Source organism: Larus michahellis, chromosome 2 (genome assembly GCF_964199755.1).
Source record: "Larus michahellis chromosome 2, bLarMic1.1, whole genome shotgun sequence".
Taxonomy (NCBI): Eukaryota; Metazoa; Chordata; class Aves; order Charadriiformes; family Laridae; genus Larus; species Larus michahellis.
In genome coordinates, this window is record NC_133897.1 from 69816791 (window position 1) to 69822942 (window position 6152).

Consider the following 6152-nt stretch of genomic DNA (forward strand, 5'->3'; position numbering starts at 1 on the left):
AATATATTTCTGCTGTGGTTTAAAAAGTGGACAGGACTCACTCAGCCAGTCAATTATTAATTCAAAGTGGTGACCAGGATATACTTCTACATAGAAGATAAAATTTGCACGCTGCTAGGCAGAAAGTAGCACGCTGCTAGGCACAGCCCATATTTCCAGAATGAGATCTAATATTCCACATTTTTCCAAAGCAAAATAAAAGTATTTTTTTTATCCCTCATTAAGAGGGCATTCATAATATTACCCCCAGCTCTAAGGGGACCCATGTCACACCGTGGTTATTTTTCTTGTGTTTTCTTATTTATACAATGAGATGAGCATACGCTCTTTTTATGAAAAGAACACACTGCTCAGATTACAAACACAGACAAGGGAAACGGCCAACTTGTCATGGATAATACAACCAAATATCATTCTGTAATAGAACAATTATCCCAGGGTGCATACATTAAAATATGTCATAATTCCAGTATCTTCATAGTCCCAGAAGTTTATTTAAAACAGCTTGCGATCAAAAACTTTTAAAAATTTAGATGTAAGAGGGGTTTGACCTGACTTTTCAAGAAAAAGCCTAAATAAGGACACCACTCTGAATTACAGTGTGGTTTAATGTTATGTTAGATATTTTTTTATATTTTCAGGGGCTAGGTTTCAAAGTGATCTTTTAAGAGTACCAAAGTAAGTTGTACCTAGTTTAAGAGAACCAAGCGTAAGTAGGTTCACAGTTACGGCCAACTACATAATTTGGATCCATCCAAAACCCATTTGGCACTGACCGCCCGTCACACATACTCTTGCAACAGGGCAACAGCCAAAGTAAGAAACTGGCCATTTGTTCCTACATCACATGATTTTTGTTCTTTATTTAGTATCACAAAAACGCAAGGATTATTTTTATCATCATTTCCACATATATTTTACCTTTGATGAAGCTGGTTTGAGTACGTGCTCTGAGCAGTCTTAAATTTGGCCTTGAGGGAAAACAAAGTTGAGCAGGCCAGGCATTGCTAAGCAGTCAACATCAGTGACTCAAATTAAGTTCTGGCGTAACCTTGCTGGCTAGGGTTCAGCAGGGAGGTGTTTGTGCAGGGGGAGCAGGGATGGAGGTGGCACATATAAGGAAGAACATACAGAAGACTGCTAAGGCGGTTTGGTCAGGGATCCCTGCAGCAGCAGCTCCAAGAATTGACAAATAAGAGTGTCAAGTGTAAACATGCAAGTATTTGTCTTGAGCTGGCGAACTGAACCTGGACAATTAATGTGCTGTGCGTGTACATAAATTTACCTGAAAACACATTACTCACTCTTAATCCCTTTTTAATCTTCAACATGACAGAAGTTTTCAGGATAGCACTCCACAAAATGATGGGTGATGAACAGGAATGCTTCAGTTAGGCAGGGAGAAACCCTTGGAACTTCAAAAACTTGTTCTGCTGAAGCAGGCACACCTACTACAGCAAAAATTTACATCGGATACAAGCAACAGAGAAATCTGTTGGAATCACTTTTATTTTCCTTAACCCATATGCTTCAAGCCCCTCTTAGATATGCAGTGACCTGGTACAGAGAAGAGCTGGATCCCCCGTCAGTGTTAGTCAGCAGAGTTTCAGTGAAGTTCATGGCTGTGTGTCACCCTGTGCTATCTGAGGACCCGACACGGTGCAGCCACAAAAATGTAGGCAAATGACTGCTTTCCAGGCAATTTTATCTGACTCATCCTTCTGAACTCCGGCTACAGGATTTTTCTTTAACTTAAACTTGAAGTCCTGAAACATTAAAGAATAGAATGCATCAACTTAATTGGAAACAGTTTTGCCTCAACACATCCTGCGTTTGTCCAAGGACTTAGAGAGAGGAAAAGCCCATGCTTTGAAGCACTGTGACAACTTAAGATAAATTTCAGCATTACTTTTCTAACAGAATATAATTGAAAACATACTTGAACGCAGACTCTAATCTAACTCTGGGTAGAGATGTGTTTAATCCACAAGTCTGGATCTCAACATTCCCAAGTCTTGAAGGAATCCTGACTCTGACCCAAACTGTCTTCTCTTTCTATAACAAGCAAAACCAGTTTTAATACTACTGAGCTGAGTTCATCACTTATTCAAAATCACTGCTTTTACCATCATTTATGTGTTCCTTTTCATCACGCTGATGTCTAAAGTCCCAACTTCTCCCAATACCTCTGAAAGATTAGGGTCAAATACCTGTATATTGTAGAAGGCAGTCCCTCCCCGCAAAGCCTCCACATTTAAACAGACAAAACTGGCAGACAGCAAGATAAAGGAAGCATTGTTATCCCCATTTTCAGCTGGGAAACCATGCCTTAAGATGACTAAGAGTGAGAATCCCAAGGGAGGTCAAGGATCAGATTCTCAAATGCTCAATAACCAGCAACAGAGCCAGACTTTCATAGGAAAAAGAGGAGAAAATAAAGGTGGGGGGGGTGGGGGGTGGGCAGGGAGCTCCAAGCCCGGTCGTTCCTACTTTTATTGTAGATTCTCAAGAGACCTTTTTGCCCATCTTGGAGTTCTGGCCACTTAGGCACCCATTTGAGTGCCTGAATGGGAACACAGCTCTCCAGGAAATCTCTCTCCCAGTTTGGGTGCTCCTGCCATTTGAGTGTGGCAGTACGCAAGTCGCCCAAGGTCACAGAGGAAGTCTCTTGCAGAGCCAGAAATTTGAACCAACATCTCCTGTGCCCTAACCACAAGTCTATACTTCCTCTCACTAACAACACAGTGTATTTCTTTGTTAGGTTTCTTTCTAGTTAGATATAACATAATGGGCCTTTTTCTTTATTCATCCATAATAGTAATATGACATTATGAGATTGGCACTTGTCATTCACAGGGAATGCTCTTTTTCCGCTTGCCCCCAAAACACAAACACACTTAGCAGATTGTCGTCTGGGGATGACACTAGAATCTCTGTATTTTAGAATCTTTTTACAGCAGCCTCACAAGAGTAAATTGCCCTTTATTATTATTTTTCAGGATACAACAGGCTGACAACTTGTGGATCGACCCCAGCTACAAAGAATTATTGCCCTTTCCCACAACCTCAGGGCAGGGTAGGGGGGAAGCCTTTTTGGTGAAGATCAAGAGCAGGTTGTTCATAGCATATCCCTCAGCAGCTGCTGCTACCATGCCAAGGCCTAAATACTAGAGCAATAATTCAGTAGCCACTGGCTACCATCACGTGTGTGAGCAGCCTTAAGTGTCCATGCAGACCTGTAGAGTAGAAAAACATCAAGTCAAAAACCCAAGAACAGCACCATGGTTTCTTTTGTTACCTTTTCCATTTTATTTAGACAGACACGTTGTGTGCTTACTCGCCATTTCAAGCTCTGGAGACTACAGAGGGAAACCAAGAGAATTACAGATATTCACTGTATCTGTGCAGAGAGATAAAAAAATGCATGTGAGAAATGCCTGATGATACAGAACTCCATTCATCTCTGAGTTACTATTTTTGCATTTGTCTCATTTGGACTTTTTCTTTTTTTCTTTTTTTTTTTTTAAATTCAGTTTCTTCAAACACTGCCCTCTTCTACATGACCTTTTTGATCAATAGTCCTTTGTTGTGCTGCGAGGCCTTGGCAGCAGAGGACAGAATGACTACAGCTAATCCTTATCTAATGTTTACCTTTAAACTCCTTGGGTCTTGGCACAGGTTTGAGACATTTATTTTGTTTAGGTTATATAACTCTAAATGATGAGCGTTGCTTGAGAACATGGTCTCCTCCAGAGATCCTGGAGTTCTCAGATGACATTCGCCTCTGCTCCTGCAGTCACCCCCATCTCTAGCCCACAGAGTACTTGCACTTTTCTGTTTCGCCACCTCAGAAATTAGTGGATTACCTCAGCCCTTCTGATACATCTTTTGGCAAGTCAATGAAAGTCAGGTTGCCAACTATTTTCATGTGGAAAACAGGCCTCTCCCTGTCTTTTTAAGTGTAGAAGACATTTGTTGTGGGGAGGGGACTCAAAAAGTCTCTTTGTCAGATTGTGCGGTTGCACGTCATTTTAAAAACCAACTCCAACTGTTTTTTGTCACTATACTTATCTTCTCACAGGAGTTTCACTGACAAAAATTCATGGCCAATTTTCAACTGGCAAAGCAACATGAACCTTTCCATTCCTCCTGCCCTTAAGAAAGCCTGTTACCCTACATATGAAGATCTATTTCTGTTTCAGACATGTCAGTGTAACACTACATCCCTGGCAGCTCCTAGAACAAAACCATCAGACACATGGGACCCCCCTCCCCAGCAACTTTATCTTCATTTAAGCACACAGCCCGAAGCATGACTCATACCCCAGTGAGAGACAACTATTTGAAAACTTGAGGGCTGCTATAGCTGACCACAGCAAGGGCAAAGGTATCAAAAATAAGCCTAAGGCTACAATAGCAGATGCAAAACAAATTAATACTCCCATAGAGGGAAAGCCAGATCTGCCAGGCTGCCCAGCCTCCGCAGGAGGTTTGGCTGCTGTGGCAGCACAAGGACAGCCTGGGGCCAGACATGGAGACTCTGGCCCTTGGAGTTAGGCATACGTGCACTTTCGAGGGTTGCTGATAGTTGGAAATCCTTGGGCTGAGCATTTCTGTTACCAACCGGGTCTGTCCCTTTACAAGCAGTAACTCGACCGTTTCCTCTGAAGCAAGTTTTCACCGAATTTGAAGGTCCTCTTGGTGTACTTCAGAGCTGTAAAGTTAAGCTGAAAAATGAGATTTTGTGTTCCTTTGGTTTTTGTTATGTTTGTTCGTTGGGTTTTTTTAAAGTAGCGCACATACAGTTAAAAAGCCCTCATGCAAAGTTAGAGCTAGTCATTAAAATGACCTCTACACTTACTGTGAAAATGATCTTAAAAAAAATTAAAACTTGTACTCAGTCTTGCCCTTTTCCCCCACCCTAACAGCAGCTGCTGAAAAGGTGTGAGTTACCAACTATTGAAATGCTACATAAATCCTCTAAAATAAATCAAGAATTTATATCCAAGTAGATAGAACCAAGTGAAAGTGACTGTCAGCTTCACAATGTGCAATAACATATTAGTGAGTGACTGATCTATTGCTTATGAAAAGAAAAAAAAAACCACAAGAAAAAGCCTTTTCACAGTTCAATAGAAAGTTACAATATTTGAGAAATGAATAAGAAGTCATGTAATGGCTTTGCAGCTTTTGAACTTTCACATGTTTCAGATTTTTCCAATGCTTGTGCGGATTAAAGAGATTCACATCTCAATGGCTGGGGCACCTCGCATTTTTTCTGGATCAGGTTTAATGCTTTCCACACTGTAGAAATTTCACTTTGTATGAACACACCCTGAATTTAAGGAATTTTTCGTACTGAGATGCGTGTTTTCCAGTATGTTTCTTTTTGTGTTAACCCTGTCAAAGGGCACAGTGTCTGGATCATAAGAATGAGCAACTCCTTCAATTTCACACCTCAATACACCGGGCCTTTTCGGCATGCTTTTCTTTCCAGACCCCAAAAAGAAATTAAACGCGGGGGGGAAAGTCAGGAGACAATAAAATAGAAGACATCCGTATTTTTTTTATTTCTGTGTATTATCTCAATCTGGATCCCAGAATAAAAAGGAGAACCATTTATTTCAGTCATGTGCAAAGTTCATGGTTTTAAAGCTACAACTATACCCTTTTCATCTCTTTAAAAGACATTTCAAAGCAGGGCTGTAGGACCCAAGGAAAGAGAAGAATCTCTGATGTCCATACAGCTCACAGAGAAAAATCCTGCATTTTCTACCCTTTGACATAGGATTAAGGAGTGACAAAAAGCCATTTCATCCTTTCTAAAAAAACGTGTATGTGCATTGAATATGATCTATATTCTAGTGGCTATCAGGAAGGCGTGGGTGCCATCCAGAATCTAGAAATAATCACAGACTTCAAAAAAGCCAGCATGTATGCTAAATCCTTATGGCTCAATGAAAAAGGGAACCAAATGTTTAAAAACATTTGCACATAATAGGCATGACAACCCAAGATATAAACTGCTTGGGGCCCGTGCAGAACTGAATCTAGCAGATGAACAGAGGGGTTTTTCTTTTCTGGTTGTAGACCCATGGAGTAAGATAATTTCAGACAAAGCGAGCAAAAGGCGTGTGAGAGCAGAGGAAGGT